General features: G+C 39.1%; 1 long non-coding RNA gene across 1 annotated transcript in view; it reads left to right on the top strand.

Annotated features, from left to right (window-relative positions):
* Positions 1-16,351, top strand: part of LOC144334558 (uncharacterized) — a 49,794-nt gene extending 33,443 nt beyond the window's left edge. The window contains exon 4 of the long non-coding RNA XR_013404524.1: positions 16,247-16,351. This is a non-coding gene — a long non-coding RNA (uncharacterized LOC144334558). The remainder of the gene's footprint in view (positions 1-16,246) is intronic.
* Positions 16,352-17,784: the final 1,433 nt, after the last annotated feature.

Below are 17,784 nucleotides of genomic sequence, written 5' to 3' on the forward strand. Positions count from 1 at the left end.
GGAAGAGTCAATGATCCAGATCAAGGCTTCAGTAACGGGCAAGAAAAATGTCAGAAAGATGTTACTAGGATATGTAGAAGAAATGGGAGGGGAGAGAGAGGGAATGGAAGGGAGTAAAGAATGGAAGGGCAGAAAGAAAGGAAGGAAAGAGGACAATGAACAAATGAATGAATGTATAAAAGAATGGATGAAGGAAGAAACTGGGGCCTGCTATGATCTGATTTGTCCCCCAAAATTCATGTGATAAAATGTAATGGGCAATGTGATAGCATTAAGAGGAGAGGCCTTTAAGAGACGATTAAGTCATGATGGGGAAGCCCTCATGGATGGAACCAGGTTCCTTACAAAAGCCTAGAGAGAGTGGGTTCAGTTTTTGTTTTGTTTTGTTTTGTTTTGTTTTTTGTCATGTAAGGACACAGTGTTTAATCTCCAGAAGATGCAGCAACAAAGTAACATCTTAGAAGCAGAGAAACTTGGCTCTATTAGAATCTCAACATGCTGGCACTTTGATTATAGACTTCCCCATCTCCAGAAGTGTAAGAAATAAATTTCTGTTGTTTATATATTACCCCATGTCAGGTATTTTGTTACAGCAGAAATAATGAATGAAAGGAAGGCCTGAAAGTAAAAGAAGGGAAATAATGGTGTAGGCAAAATGCCCTGCGGTGTCATGGAGAACAAACAAGTTTTGTGCAAAAGCTTTCAATGGGCCTCCATTGTCTAGAGCAAGTATGAATGAGCAAACTACTGCCTACTGCCTGCTGCCTGTTCCCAAGAGGGTTAACAGCTGAAGGGTGACAGCCAGAGCTTGACAACAGCCTGGGGAATAAGTTATTTATTTCTAAAGTGGGAACTTGTAACTGTCCAATAGGTTCTTCCTGCCTGCTGCACAAGTAAAGACCACAGCATTTCAGTAAAGAAAGAGTTTAACTGACATGAGGCTGGCCACAGCACGTGGGAGATGGAGTTATTACTCAAATCAATCTCTCCGAAAATTTGGGGATGGAGTTGTTAAGTGCAATTTGGTGGGTAGGGGGTTGGAAAGTGGGGAGTGCTAATTGGTCATATCAAAGATGAAATCATAGGGAGTGGAAGCTATTCTCCTGCACTGAGTCAGTTCCTAGGTGGTGGCAAGAACAGAAGAACCTGTTTATTGATCTGGTTGGTGCCAGCTGATCCACTAAGTGTGGGGTGTGCAAAATACTTCAAGCACTGATCTTAGGTTTTATAATAGTGATGTTATCCTGAGGAACAATTTGAGGAAGCTCAGAATCTTGCAGCCTTCAGCTGCATGACTCCTAAACCATAATTTCTAATCTTGTAGCTATTCTGTTAGTCCTACACAGGCAGTCTAGTCCCTAGGCAGGCAAGGGGTTTGTTTTGGCAAAGGGCAGTTACCATCTTTGTTTCAAAGTTAAACTATTAACTAAGTTCCTTCCAAAGTCAGTGTGGCCTATATGCAGGAATGAATGAGGATAGCTTGGAGGTTAGAAGGAAGATGGAGTCAGTTAAGTCAGATCTCTTTCACTGCAATAACTTTCTCAGTTATATTTTTTGCAATAAGAGTTTCAATCTTGAGGTCACAGCATAGAATCCTTCCCCATCCAATTATCCTTTTCTGCTTTAGACAGTACCATTTTTATGATGCTTTATCAATAAAGGGAAATATTTTCATTCAGAGAAGATACAAGACTCAAATCTCAGTTGTTTATCTGAAAGTTGAAGATAATACATGTATTCATCAAAACTAGTATAATGAAGATTCAATGAGATAAAACAACTAAAGTATTTACCACAGTATCAATGTCAGCTGCAATTATTATTATTACTACCTATATTGCAGGCTTTTGAAATACATTTGTCTAGAAAAATGCTCCAAAGTTAAAAATGAATATATAGTTCACAAGATATCCAAATCCTGGGTTTACAGCTATTAACATCTTTAAGCCTGCTCAATAAATGGCACGTCTGTAATTTCCCCAGGATTTGAACAAATTAAAAAAAATAAGGCCAAGGAGTGACAGGTGGTTGCCCATATATCTCATTTTGACAGATAAAAGCTGAGGAGGGCCAGTTGATGTGTGTATCTGGGAATTAGGCAGACTTACCAATCTAATCTCAGCCTCAGTGAACTAGGATAAGCTCCCCCCTTCCTGTCCCTCACAGGGGAAGAGCCTAGCCTTGGAGGAGCAGAGCAGGAAGATTCTTTCAAAAACTAGATGAAAGTAGGAGAGCTGAGCACGCCTATACCCTGTTCACTCTTTTCAAATGTACTAAGCAGATAAGTCACTCCTCCTCCTTCTCTAGATTGAAGTAAGCCAACATGCAAGAAAAATGTCAGAAAGATGTTAATAGAATAAATAGATGAAGTGGGAGGGGAGAGGGAAAGAAGGGAATAAAGAAAGAATGGGAAGGAATAAGGGAGGGAGGGAGGACAATGAACAAATGAATTAATGTATTAAAAGAATGGATGAAGGAAGACATGGGGGCCTGCTATAGTCTGATGTGTCCCCCAAGAGATAGACTAAGGTCTGCAGATTCACTGAGTTCCCTTCATATGGAAGAAAACAACTAGCATGCTAGGTAAGTGTTCCCCAAAACAGATTTTCATAGAGAAATTCTGAATGTTCCCACCGCTGGGTCAGGCCTCAACTAGCCAGAACACTGGACCTTGGAACAAAGACACTAAAGGGAAATTCAAAAGTTCTTAAATTCTCTAGATTTAATACAGTGTGTACTCTATAACATTTTTTTTAAATTTTAGTAATGTACTTTCTTTTTTTGCAACATTTATTGGAGAGATTACCAGTTTTAAAGCCTGAGGAATCACTTTATTTTAAAAAAATGTAAAATATATAACCAAGGAAATAATTGCATTAACAATTACCACAATCAGAGAGAGCCCTAAACTAGTAATGCGAATATCTGATTTTCTATCCCAGTTCCACCACTTCCTAGCTAAATATCCTTGACTAGTAATTTAAACTCTAAATCTGTTATCACATCTTTAAAATGCAGAGGATACCAGGATGCATAAGATTTTTCACATGCTGCTGAACAGATCACTAAAGGATATATGAGAAAGCACTTTAAAGGTGTTGCGAATGTAAATATGGCATCTTCAAGAATGCCAAATATATTTTAATATAACAGAATTTTTTTAAAAAAATCTAGTATATTGGAAACATAGACCAAGAAAAAGCATCAGTGTTTTAGCAGTATGTAACAACAGAACACAAAGAGAAAAGAAAAAAAAAAGATTCCATTTTCTCCCACTCATAAATCCATTAATTTTTCATGATGGGCTTGGCCTTGGAGAGATTTTACATAGAAGAGGAGTTTCTCATTATGTTGTCCAAGGACCAAATATTTGGGAATCAACAAATAGCCAAACAATTGGATATTTCATATAAATGTAAAACCACTGTATTTATCCTTTTAAAAAAAAAAAAGTCAGACTGAATCTACCACGAGCTTCTTCTTTCAAATGCTTTTCATTCAAAAATGAAACAAAAGATGCTGCTGCTAAGAGCTTCAAGGTCTAGAATGCCTATGTGCTCCTTATTATAATTCCTTTCTTCAAAATAGGCATCTTGTGTCCCAGAAGGACAAGCCTTGTGTTCACTCAGCTCTAGGAATTGATTAATGTCTCGGGATGTGATGTATATTTAAGCCAAACTCGCGGCCTATTAGCAATTCACAAACCATGACTTGCACAGTGCTGTGCTCAAATCTATTTTGCATTACAAAATGTTTATAAATCAGCCTCTATTCCCAGAATGTTATATAAACACGTCAACAAATCACATGTGTATTAAGGGGAGAGAGGTAGAAGGCTGGGAATTTATCATAGCCTCAGGCTGTTCTGGGACAAATTAAATACTACCCTGGCCACCGAGGTCCCCACTAGGCAGTCGTTCAGAATGAACTGTAGATAAATTGAACTTCTCTTATTGGAGACAAGCCAGCAGCTCACCCAAATATGAAAAATTGTATCCCCACACTAAAAAAATTAAACCATGCTAAACACAAGCTTTTCATTTCTGCAAGACTGCAGTTTTCCTATTTCTTTAGAAAATGAAGATATTTTATGGCTCAAAAATAAGTCACAAGAAGTAGGTGAGTAACAGGGAGAAAGGATGGTGAGGACATTACCTATTTGTATTCCCAGCACCTGAGACATTTTTGTGGGGAGATCTGGGAAGGCGGCTTCAGATTAATTAAATATATATAGTCAACTATATATATATATATACACACACACACACACACAAATACATATATGTAATCGCATAGTTTAAATGTAGAGGATGCCAGTTTGCCTAATATATATATATTATGTTTCTAGCAGGTGAATCATTTTTCCTCTTATATTTGGAAACTTAAAATCATTTCCTCTTATATTTCCTCTTATATTTGGAAACTTAACTTAAAATCATTTTCCTCTTATATTTGGAAACTTAACAGGCAACAGAAAGTGGATAGAAGAAAGGCCCCTAAGCAAAGGGCTCACAAATTGTCCCTGAACCCCCCCCCCCCAAGAGATAATTGCATAGATTCTGGTCTTCAATGGGATTTAGTCTCATACAACCCTCATTTTTCTCTGTTAATCTAAAAGTATGCAATTGGACATAAAACATAAGTGGTTTCTGTGCAGTGACTGGTGTGAAGATATGCTTTGAATATGAACCAGCTCTCCTAAAAGGTCTTTTAGTCAATTCAAAGGTTCATCTGATATAACACTTTAGCTTATAAAATAAGGTGTGTTCTTTTATATTATACATATTTTACCACAATTTTTCAAAAAAAGAAAAACCGGTTTCTCCTGGAGAAGCACACACACTAACTTATAAAGGGGGAAATGTTTTGTGTAATTGGATCATAAAATTGCAGACCTTCAGAGCTGGAAGGGCTGGAAACTCATCTGCTGCAGTTTTCCAGAATGTAATTCTACAAGCTAGTTATAGCTTTTACAATAATAAAGAGTTCCACAGTTGTAGTCATTAGTCCTGTTCATCGCCATCCAATTTCTCTGTCCTCTAGGCTCTTCCTATCTTTCTCCCTCTTAGTAGACCACAGTCATGTGACTAGTTCTGACCAATGAGTTGTGTGTGGAAATGAGATGCATCATATTTGGGAGGTAACCTTTAAAGACTGGTTTGAGACTCCCCTAAACTTCTTTTCTTACTAGCAAAATGACCTGCAAGTTTCATTACGGTGTCTACTCCACCAGCTGGTATCCCTAAGTAGCTATGAAAAAAAGAGCTCTTCTCCATGGTAGTTAAACTATGTTAGACATATAATGGGTAGGGGGAAACTTTCTTATTTTAATCTGATGAGTTTTTCATGTGTTTTTTTATTTCAGCATAGCCTAGTCTATACTGATTTATACAATGGTCAGTTAAGTTTGAAGAATACAGATTTACACAAGTTTATTTACTATGTAAATCTATAAGGCTTCAAAATGCTAATAGGAAACATAAGTCTTCAAGAGAGGAATATATTAGGAAACGTTTATCACACCTGTTTGACTATGAGAATTTTTGCTTTGCTTTATTTTAGTATTTGTGTGTTGTGCAGAGCATGTGTTAGGATATCAATGATCACAGTGTTCCACAGAGCAATTACGGAAATCACTTTTGGTCCAATTTCAGCACTTTACAAAATAATTTAACAAAGTTCTAAGGAATGAAGGTCTTTTCCAAGGCCATCCTCAGTGAGGTAATCAGTGAGTGGCAGACATGGCAGCTGATGCCTCTTGGTCATGCCCTGGACCTAGTAGAGTAGCTTTACAACTAACTATACCAGGTGTTTGCCTCAGCTTCCCAAGTAGCTGGGATTACATGCACCACCACACCCAGCAAATTTTTTGTATTTAGTAGAGATGGGGTTTCTCCATGTTGGTCAGGCTGGACTCCTGACCTCAGGTGATCCACCCGCCTCGGCCCCCCAAAGTTCTGGGATTACAGGCATGTGCCACCACGTCCGGCCAATGATCAAACTTTTTACAGAAGTCTTTAAAGAGCCACACCAGTGGAAACATTCATAACACCTTACCACCCAAATTAACATCAACTCAAAGTTATGTTTTGCCCACAGAGAATTAATATGAAGAAATACCTATAAGAAAACCTCAAAAATTTCACATCAAAGACAAAAGCCAGAGATTACAGAGTTAAAATATTTTTGGAGCTGAGGGGGAAAAGTCTCTCAGCTAGATCTTCTGAACCAGAGCTCCACAACCTCTTGCAAAAGATCATTTCCCCTGCTAAAAACCTGGCAATAAGAACCTCCTTTTTTTTGGTGGGGGGCGGGGGGGAGTATTTGACCAAAAATGAGATTTCAGCCAGAAACAAGGGGAAAAATTTCTGATTCACTGAACTTGTTAAGCCACTGAAGACACTGCTTTCCTTTGAAATAACTTATTTTGACTGATGCTACAGGCGCTAGTAGAATTTCCTTCCCTTCATAAAATCACTGTAGTTGCAATGATAGCTCTGAAGTTGTGGGAGTAAAGATCTGCTAAAACATCATTTGGATTTAATCACAATACCAGAGGAAAAGAATAAAAGCTGTTTTTTTTTTTTCAACAACAACAACAAACTGCTGGATGGATATTGCCAGAAATTAATTGATCAAGAAAAGCTCCTAGAAATCTTTTTCTTTTTTTTCCCAAAAAAGTACCTTTTGTGACAGCTTCAAACTTGATCTCTGAGCTCCAGCAAAGCACAAATTACTGTGTGGCATTTTATCTCACAGATTAGAGCACGTCCTAAATAGCATGCTGTGCCTTTCTTAAAATGCTGTCTCCAATGCAAGTTTTTTTTTTAGCTTCTTTGAAATTTCTCGTATTGCACTGGGTTCTTCACCCAAGGGAAATGACATTTTTAGTTAAAAAGTAATAAAGTATAATTAAAACATAAATAATTTATAAAGATTTTGAAATAAGCCTGAAAATGGGCATGTGAATAAATTTGCACCATGTCCCAGGAAGTATATTGGTAGACATATTTGGGAAGGATGAATTCCAAGTACTGCCTGGAGGGGTCCAGACATAATGTCTAATACCCCAAGTTCTCCAAGTACTCTCTTGAGGTTTCCAGACAAACTGCTTTTTTAGTCACAGAGCCTCTACAGAAAGCCTGCTGCTGCATTACCTCATGGAGAAGAGAGAGTCCCACCACTTCTCGTCAGCTGCAGAAGCACTCTCTCTGCCTCAGCAAACACAAATAACTGCAGTATCTAGCCAGAGAGGTCCTTCCCACAAAACAGGAGGTGAAATTAGCATAAACAGGACTTGGGGAAATAATTGATTTTACAGAATGTGGCTACTATAATAAATGGTTTCCTTGGAGGACCTAAAATACAGACGGAAACCACAACTAAAATATGGACAGAAGCAGTAGACCTGAACCTGGAAGCCTACAAACCCTTTTTCTGTTATTATTCATTCACATATCCACCTCCTCTCCTCTCCCCGCAATAGGATACACACAAAAGGGCTACTTGTCAAATAGCAACAATTATGCAATGACTAAGCACCATTGCCTGCCTTCCACATTAAAATGTGATTTTAAAATAAAATAGAATTGGAGACCCTTTTCTTGCTCCTGCGTTGTGTCCAAGCCTTGCACAGAGGTTCATTTCAAAGCTCATTTTGCCTTCTTTTTTTTCCTTGTGACCCAGTTCTTTCATTTTCTCTTTGTCTCTGAGCGGATAAATGTATTCTCAGGAAAATATGCTGGATTTAACAGTTATTCTTCCCAGACCTGTGGCTTCTCAAGAGATAATTAGTCCACAATAATATGAAATAATGAATCTCTAATGGTGAGCTTTTTAGATTCACTACCATTGATTGATAAGGAGAGAAGGTAGACCTATCTACTAACCTAGTCATGAGTATTAGGTATTCACCAGTTTGATTCAGTCTCTCACTCACTCATTTATTTAACAAACATATTATGAACTCCAGTAAACCAATCACTGTACTCATTATTGATACAGAGAATCTTTAAAAGACACAGATCCTGATGTAAAGAACTTTAGAGTGAAGAGATAGATATCTAAACAAATATCTATAACACAAAGCAAAAAGACACAAGACATATGATAGAGGTAGCAGCAACATACTATAAAAGACAGAGTGAAGAAATAATTCTGATCAGGATGATTCAGGCCTCATTAGAGCCTTGAAGTAGGAGTAGCAGCTTCATACAAAGAGTAGGAGGGTAGTGCAAATGCACAGAACTGAGAAAACAGCATAAGTGATGAACAAGAAGCCTAAACATAGTCTGGTCAAAGCACAAAAGGTCAGATCATGGGAGTCACTGTGTGCTGTGCTAAGTACTTTGGGAAAGTCTATTAGTAACTGTATTAGTTTCCCACTCATGCTGCAACAAATTACTACAAACTGGTTGACTACAAGCAACAGGAATTTTTCTTCTGCTGTTCGGAAGACCATAATTCCAAAAGCAAAGTGTTGGCAGGGCCATATCTCTGAAGGTTATAGAAAAGCATTCTTTCTTTTCTTTTTCTAGATGGCAATTCTTAGCATTCCTTGGTTTGTAGTTGAATTGCTCAAATTCCTGTCTTCTTCTTCACATGGCTATCTTCCTTCTGCGACTGTCTCTGTATCTCTGTTTTCTCTTATCAGGACACCAGTCATTGGATTGGGGCTTACCTTATTTCAGTATGGATTCATCTTAACTAATTCCAATTGCAAAGACCCAATTTACAAATAAGATCACATTCTCAGTTTTAAGGTTTCAAGTGGACCTAAGTTTTAGGGAAACACTAATTAACTCAGTAATCAATGTCCTTTACCATATTTGAGGCCAGTGGTGGAATAACCTAACTGTTACAACTTCAATCAGGCAAATTTTGTGTCTAATATCTCTAATAAAATTTCCCCAGTAAAACAAGTAGGAATAGGAACAGCTCCAGCCTCCAGCTCCCAGCGTGAGTGACACAGAAGACGGGTGATTTCTGCATTTTCAACTGAGGTACCGGGTTCATCTCACTGGGGCATGTCGGACAGTTGGTGCTGGTCCATGGGTGCAGCACAACCAGCGAGAGCTGAAGCAGGGTGAGGCATTGCCCCACCGGGAAGTGCAAGTGGGAAGGGAATTCCTTTTCCTAGCCAAAGGAAATTGAGACGCACAATACCTGGAAAATCGGGTAACTCCCACCCTAATACTGCACTTTACCAAGGGTCTTAGCAAACTGCACACCAGAAGATTATATACCACACCTGGCCCAGAGGGTCCCACGCCCACGGAGTCTCCCTCATTGCTAGCACAGCAGTCTGAGATCTAACTGCAAGGTGGCAGCGAGGCTGGGGGAGGGGTGCCCGCCATTGCTGGGGCTTAAGTAGGTAAACAAAGCCACCTGGAAGCTTGAATTGGGTGGAGCCCACCACAGCTTAAGGAGGCCAGCCTGCCTCTGTAGACTCCTCTTCTGGGGACAGGGCATAGCTAAACAAAAAGCAGCAGAAACCTCAGCAGAGGTAACTACCCCTGTCTGACAGTTTTGAAGAGAGGAGTGGATCTCCCAGCACAGAGGTTGAGATCTGAGAACGGACAGACTGCCTGCTCAAGTGGTTCCCTGACCCCTGAGTAGCCTAACTGGGAGACATCCCCCACTAGGTGCAGACTGACACCTCACACCTCACACGACGGGGTACAGCCCTGAGACGAAGCTTCCAGAGCAAGAATCAGATAGCAACACTCGCTGTTCAGCAATAGTCTATCTTCTGCAGCCTCCGATGCTGATACCCAGGCAAACAGGGTCTGGAGTGGACCTCAAGCAAACTCCAACAGACCGAAAGCTGAGGGTCCTGACTGTTAGAAGGAAAACTAACAGAAAGGACACCCACACCAAAACCCCATTAATACGTCACCATCATTAAAGACCAAAGGCAGATAAAACCATAAAGATGGGGAAAAAGCAGTGCAGAAAAGCTGGAAATTCAAAAAATCAGAGCGCATCTCCCCCTCCAAAGGAACGCAGCTCATCGCCAGCAATGGAACAAAGCTGGAGAGAGAATGACTTTGACGAGTTGAGAGAAGAAGGCTTCAGTTGATCAAACTTCTCAGAGCTAAAGGAGGAACTATGTAACCAGTGCAAAGAAACTAAAAACCTTGAAAAAAGAATGGATGAATGGATAACTAGAATAATCAATGCAGAGAAGACCTTAAAAGAACTGATAGAGATGAAAACCATAACATGAAAGCTACGTGACAAATGCACAAGCTTCAGTAACCGACTCGATCAACTGGAAGAAAGAGTATCAGCGATTAAGATCAAATGAATGAAATGAAGCGAGAAGAGAAGTGCAGAGAAAAAAAGCATAAAAAGAAATGAACAAAGCCTCCAAGAAATATGGGATTATATGAAAAGACCAAATCTACGTCTGATTGGGGTGCCTGAAAGTGACAGGGAGAATGGAACCAACTTGGAAAACACTCTGCAGGACATCATCCAGGAGAACTTCCCCAACCTAGTAAGGCAGGCCAACATTCAAATTGAGAAAATACAGAGAAGGCCACAAAGATACTCCTCGAGAAGAACAACTCCAAGACATGTAACTGTCAGATTCACCAAAGTTGAAATGAAGAAAAAAATGTTAAGGGCAGCCAGAGAGAAAGGTCAGGTTACCCACAAAGGGAAGCCCATCAGACTGAAAGCAGATCTCTCGGCAGAAACTCTCAAAGTCAGAAGAGAGTGGGGGCCAATATTCAACATTCTTAAAGAAAAGAATTTTCAACCCAGAATTTCATATCCAGCCAAACTAAGTTTCATCAGTGAAGGAGAAATAAAATCCTTTACAGACAAGCAAATGCTTAGAGATTTTGTCACCACCAGGCCTGCCCTACAAGAGATCCTGAAGGAGGCACTAAACATGGAAAGGAACAACAGGTACCAGCCATTGCAAAAACATGTCAAAATGTAAAGTCCATTGATGCTAGGAAGAAATTGCATCAACTAGCGAGCAAAATAACCAGCTAATATCATAATGACAGGATCAAGTTCACACATAACAATATTGACCTTAAATGTAAATGGACTAAATGGTCCAATTAAAAGACACAGACTGGCAAATTGGATAAAGAGTCAAGACCCATCAGTCTGCTGTATTCAAGAGACCCATCTCACATGCACAGACACACATAGGCTCAAAATAAAGGGATGGAGGAAAAGCTACCAAGCAAATGGAAAACAAAAAAAAGCAGGGGTTGCAATTCTAGTCTCTGATAAAACAGACTTTAACCCATCAAAGATCAAAAGAGACAAAGAAGGCCATTACATAATGGTAAAGGGATCAATTCATCAGGAAGAACTAACTATCCTAAATATATATGCACCCAATACAGGAGCACCCAGATTCATAAAGCAAGTCCTTAGAGACTTACAAAGAGACTTAGACTCCCATACAATAATAATGGGAGACTTTAACACCCCACTGTCAACATTAGACAGATCAACGAGACAAAAAGTTAACAAGGATATCCAGGAATTGAACTCAACTCTGCACTAAGTGGACCTAATAGACACTACAGAACTCTCCACTCCAAATCAACAGAATATACATTATTCTCAGCACCACATCGCACTTACTCCAAAATTGACCACTTAGTTGGAAGTAAAGCAATCCTCAGCAAATGTAAAGGAACAGAAATTATGACTAACAGTCTCTCAGACCACAGTGCAATCAAACTAGAACTCAGGACTAAGAAACACAAAATTGACAAATAGGATCTAATTAAGCTAAAGAGCTTCTGCACAGCAAAAGAAACAACCATCAGAGCGAACAGGCAACCTACAGAATGGGAGAAAATTTTTGCAATCTACTCATCTGACAAACGGCTAATATACAGAACCTAGAAAGAACTCAAACAAATTTATAAGAAAAAAACAAACAACCCAGAGTGGGCAAAGAATATGAACAGACACTTCTCAAAAGAAGACATTCATACAGCCAACAGACACATGAAAAAATGCTCATCATCACTCACCATCAGAGAAATGCAAATCAAAACCACAATGAGATACCATCTCACACCAGTTAGAATGGCAATCATTAAAAAATCAGGAAACAGCAGGTGCTGGAGAGGATGTGGAGAAATAGGAACACTTTTACACTGTTGGTGGGACTGTAAACTAGTTCAACCATTGTGGAAAACAGTGTGGCAATTCGTTAAGGATCCAGAACTAGAAATAGCATTTGACCCAGCCATCCCATTACTGGGGATATGCCCAAAGGATTATAAGTCATGCTGCTATAAAGACATATACACACGTTTGTTTATTGTGACACTATTCACAATAGCAAAGACTTGGAATCAACCCAAATGTCCATCAGTGACAGACTGGATTAAGAAAATGTGGCACATATACACCACGGAATACTATGCAGCCATAAAAAAAGATGTTGGTATCCTTCGTAGGGAAAGGGATGCAGCTGGAAACCATCATTCTCAGCAAACTATCACAAGAACAGAAAACCAAATACTACATGTTATCACTCATAGGTGGGAATTGAACAATTAGATCGCTTGGACACAGGAAGGGGATCATCACACACTGGGTCCTATTGTGTGGAGGGGTGGGGAGGGATAGCATTAGGAGATACACCTAATGTAAATGACGAGTTAATGGGTGCAGCACACCAACATGGCACATGTATATATATGTAACAAACCTGCACACTGTGCACATGTACCCTAGAACTTAATGTATAATAATAATAAAAAAAGACAAGTATACTGGCTACTTCAAATGGAGCACAGACTGAATAGTCAATAAGGCATGGAAGGATGAAGCTGAAAAGGAAAGGGTCAATCATAACGAAGGTTTCAGGTGGAAGCCATAGTATGATGATGATGATGATGATGATGATGATGATGATGATGCTGATGGAACCTAACATTTGTTGAGAGTTTCCTATATGCTAGGCATTTTTCCAATTGCTAGTACTTTATTCATGTTCATAACAATCCCAGTAAGAAAGAGTTTATCATTTTGCAAGTGGTGAAGTGTTTACCATTTTTCAAGTGATAAAATTGAGGCACAGAGCAGTTACAGAGTCTGCCCAAGGTCACGTAATAATCAATGTGAGTGCTGGAAATTGAAGCCAGGTGATCTAATTCCAGATCCTGTGACATTAACCACTACAGTAGAACTGCCTCCCTACGAAACATGGTGATATTACATTTAACTAAGAGAACTCAGGAGACATCCTATTAGGGCAGAAGATTAAAAAAGGGGGAAATACATGAATTGGAAGAAGATTCAAAGAAATGTGTTTCCTAGCACTTACTTCACAATCACAATTACATTTGATGCATTAGGGTGAGCATTATCTCCCTAACAAAAATGTAACGTGGGTAAAAGATCCAAATGTTCAGAATGAACACTGTGTTATAGCACAGCAATACAACATATCAGGAAATTTTAACATATTATCAGAAGCAGAAATAAAATGATAGAAAACATTTTCCTGAGTTTCCCTTTGGACTTTCTTTTCAAATCTTTATCTTCACATTAGTCCATGGCATAGATTCCATGTTTTGCTCCTCTGCAACTTGTATAGGTGACAGCGGAGGCCTTGGCCACTGGGATGAAGGACTGCAGTATCACATTCCACATGGCTTTTTTTTCTTCTTTGTTAGTTATCCTACAGAGTCACCTTATCATCAGAAAGGGTTTTGTATGTTGCATCTCTTTCTTTTTAAAGTCTCTTTTAAGCACAGATAACCTCTATTTAGCACACACTCTTCTTTCATCACAACAGGACTCTTTTGAAAAAGTCACCTGTTCTCACTATTTTTACTCCTTAACTTCACTCTTCTATCCATAGTAATCTCCTTCCACTCCCCTATAGTAATGCAATTGCCCTGCCTAGATTACCAATGACACTCTGAGGGGTGGCTTCTGATATTAGTATAGTATTTGATATTATTTCCCAAAACCTTAGTGGCTTTTGGAAGCCCCTTCTGGCTTCTCTCTTGCCTCTGTAGTTTCTTATGTCCCAGTTTCCATTTTGAGCTCTGATTTCTCTGCCCATCATTTAAATAAGTGGTTTTCAAACAGGATATTATAGTGTCCTAAGAAAGGGATGCCATGGAATAAAGACTTTGATAGGTGGCCTTAAAAATGAATCCCACTGATCTCTATAGTATTCATGTCCTTGAGTAATCTCCTCTTCCTGAGGGTCAACTGGACTTACGGACTCTGATACAGTTTGCCTCTGTGTCCCCACACAAATCTCATCTTAAATTGTACTTTCATAATTCCCACATGTTGTGGGAGGGATCTGCTGGGGATAATTTGAATAATGGGGGCAGTTTTCCCCAGACTGTTCTTGTGGTAGTGAACAAGTCCCATGAGATCTGATGGTTTTATCAGGGGCTTCCACTTTTGCATCTTTCTCGTTTTCTCTTGCCACCACCATGTAAGAAGTGCCTTTCACCTCCTGCCATGATTCTGAGGCCTCCCCAGTCATGTGGAACTGTCAGTTCAATTAAACATCTTTTTTCTTCCTAGTCTCAGGTATGTCTTTATCAGCAGTGTGAAAACAGACTAATACAAACTCCCTTCTAATGATTGGAATACCACAGATGTGATATGATGTCACTTCTGAGATTAGCCTGTAAAAGGACTGTGGCTTCTATCTCTTGGATTGCTCATTCTGGAGAAGCCAGCTATCATACTGAAGGTCCATGTGACAAGGGACAGCGGCCTGACAAAATGCATGTGAGTGAGCCTGCAAGAGGGTCCTCTGCAAGACAATCCTTCAGATGAGACCACAGACATAGTTGACAACTGGACTGCAATATAATAAAACACCTTGAGACAGAGGCACTCAGCTAAGACTAACGCAGATTCCTGACCCATGGAAACTGCAAAGTAATAAATATTTGTTGTTTTAAGCTGCTAAATTTGGGGTTGATTTGTTATGCAACAATAGACAATAATACAGGACCCTACATGTTAGGCTTCATCATTCAGGTCATCTGTAATATCTTACTTTCACTCCCCACTATTCTTCCAATAGCCATTTAAAATTCCCTAAAATTTACTTTCTTAATATACCTTGGATTTATATCCCTTATTTCTACTATCACTCTGTTAGTTCAGGCCACCATGACTTCTGCCTTGATTATTTTAACACACCCATAGATAGTCTACCCATATCTATACAACACAGAGGTGAAGAGCTCAGGTTCTTATTTCAGACTGCCAAGTCTGAATTCAACTTCTGCCACTTACTATGTAAGTAATATTAGACAAATTATTTAACCTCTCTCCTTAGTTATATCATCTATAAAATGGGAATATTAATATTAACAGTACTTCATGCAGTGGTTCTAGCATATTAGATTTTGCTTGTAACATGCTTAGAACACTGCCTGGTATAGTGAAAGCTCTCAATAAATGCTGTAGTTATTGAAAGGGAGTCTAACATAATGGTAAGAACATGGACAGCCAGACTGTTAGATTTGAGTTGTTATTCTATCATTCATTATCTGAGTAAACCTGGAAAAATTGCTTTATAGCTCTGTGTCTCCATTTCTGTATCTGTAAGACAGAGATAATAATAGTACTCAAGAATAAAATTGTTGTGAGGATTACATGAGTTAGTGTCTAAAAAGCAAGCTGAAAAAGACTGGCATTGAACATTACCAAGTGTTTTCAATTATTACTATTGCTGATCATTCTGCTGCTTTTTGATTCATTCATTACCTTACAAAAGTGATATTTCTTAACATCAGATCTGATTATGGCATTCTCCTGTTTAAACCTCTGTGATGGTCCACCCATTAGCCCCTACGTGGCCTAACAGAACCTTCATAATCTGGCAAAACTCTCAAACCTCACATGTCTCCACTCTTCCCCACTAAACCTTAAACTCCAATCAGACTAAGCTGCTCGACCTTCCTCAGATGAGCCATGTTCTCCTATATTTCTCTATCATTGCAAATGCTCTTTTCTAGCATAAATACCCTTTCTACTATACTGCCAGGCTAACTCCCACTCATCCTTTCAAAATTCCATTAATAGTATTATATTTCACAGGAATCTTCTGTAACCATCACTGACATTCTTTGCAATACACATGTATACACACACAAACACACACGTAGGTGGATCCTCCATTAAGCACACATAGTTCTCTGTGCCACCTCAATATCTAATATCTAAGAGATTGTAACTAACTATGAACATTTCCATTTCTCTCCACTAGACATGAACTACGGAGTCCCCATCCAAGGCACTGAACAAGTACATCTGGAACATTGTAAGCACTCAATAAATATTTCATCAACAAATAAATGAAGGCTCTAATTTACCATTTCCTTTTTTCTTTGAGAAGCCATATGAACTTCCTTTATTGTGTTCCTACAGTTGACTTTTGTGGCACTACTTTGATATGGGGGTGGCAAAAACTAAAAGGGTTCTTCGTAAAGATCAAATAAGAACATGCTTTCTAGACAACTAAGAACCCTGAGAGGCTCCAGACACTTTGTACCCATGTGTTCAACCCAATTCAGGGGAATTAAGTCATAACAATCTCTTTAAGCCCATATGTTCCATAGTTTTGAGAAGGTGCATACCTGGCTAGAGTCTCTTATTTTAATTCCCCATTCCCACAATATACTATAAGAATTTGGGGCAAGGCACAGTGGCTCATGCCTGTAATCCCAGCACTTCGGGAGGCCAAGACAAGCAGATCATGAGGTCAAGAGATCAAGACCAGCCTGGCCAAGGTGAAACCCTATCTCTACTAAAAATATACCAAAATAAGCTGCGCATGGTGGCACGTGCCTGTAGTTCCAGCTACTCAGGAGGCTGAGGCAGGAGAACCACTTGAACCCGGGAGGCGGCGGTTGCAGTGAGCCGAGACCACACCACTGCACTCCAGCCTGGCGACAGAGCAAGACTCTGCTTCAAAAAAAAAAAAAAAAAAAAAAAAGAATTTGTATGAAATTGAAAGTGTTTGAGTACTTCAAACAAAAGCCTCAGACCAAAAACTCCAATGTGGTAGGTTTTGTATCTCATCTTTCAACAACTCTCTAAGTAGGCAGGTGGCCTTGTATTGGTACTCCATTAGCCAGGCAGTGTATTGATTTCCAAATGTGGGGAGGGTCAAGGTCTAAATCACTTCAAAAGTACCAAGAAAAATAAGTAAAGAGACCAAAGAGTTTCTTGTCTTTTTAGATTTAATCAAGGAACTGCTAAGTCCCTCGTTCTTAAGAACCTATAACAATGAGGAAGTTATGCTTTTTTCTCTCCCAATACCACTTGATCTTTTTATATATCCTGAAAAAGGAAAATAACTGATGAGAAATGACATGTACTGCTGACAGAAATGGGAAAAACTGTCGAGGTCTCACCAAAAAATGAGCAGTGTCAGTGTTACTAATAAGATCTCCCACTGAATTCCCTCATTTCATAAAGGTTCTATCTATGTGAGATGAGCAAATTTTTTTTTTTCAAACAGAGCCTATGTTCTATAACTAGGATAGAGAAATGAAGGGAAAACATACCTATAAAACTGACTTAAAAAATAAAGAAAAGCTCTCCCTAAATTTGTAATGCAGAGAAATTGAATCAATTTTTAAGAATGTATTTTCATTACTAGAGTAAGTAGATCAGGGTAAGAGTGACAGACAGTATTTGCATTTTTTTGCAGTATATACATAGTGAGATCTCTGGCATTTCCTTTGACACAAATAATTTTCCCACAGATGTTTGCTTGAAGTTTCTATGCTACCGCACAAA

The sequence above is a fragment of the Macaca mulatta genome, chromosome 14 (assembly GCF_049350105.2).
Source record: "Macaca mulatta isolate MMU2019108-1 chromosome 14, T2T-MMU8v2.0, whole genome shotgun sequence".
In the NCBI taxonomy this organism is placed as follows: domain Eukaryota; kingdom Metazoa; phylum Chordata; class Mammalia; order Primates; family Cercopithecidae; genus Macaca; species Macaca mulatta.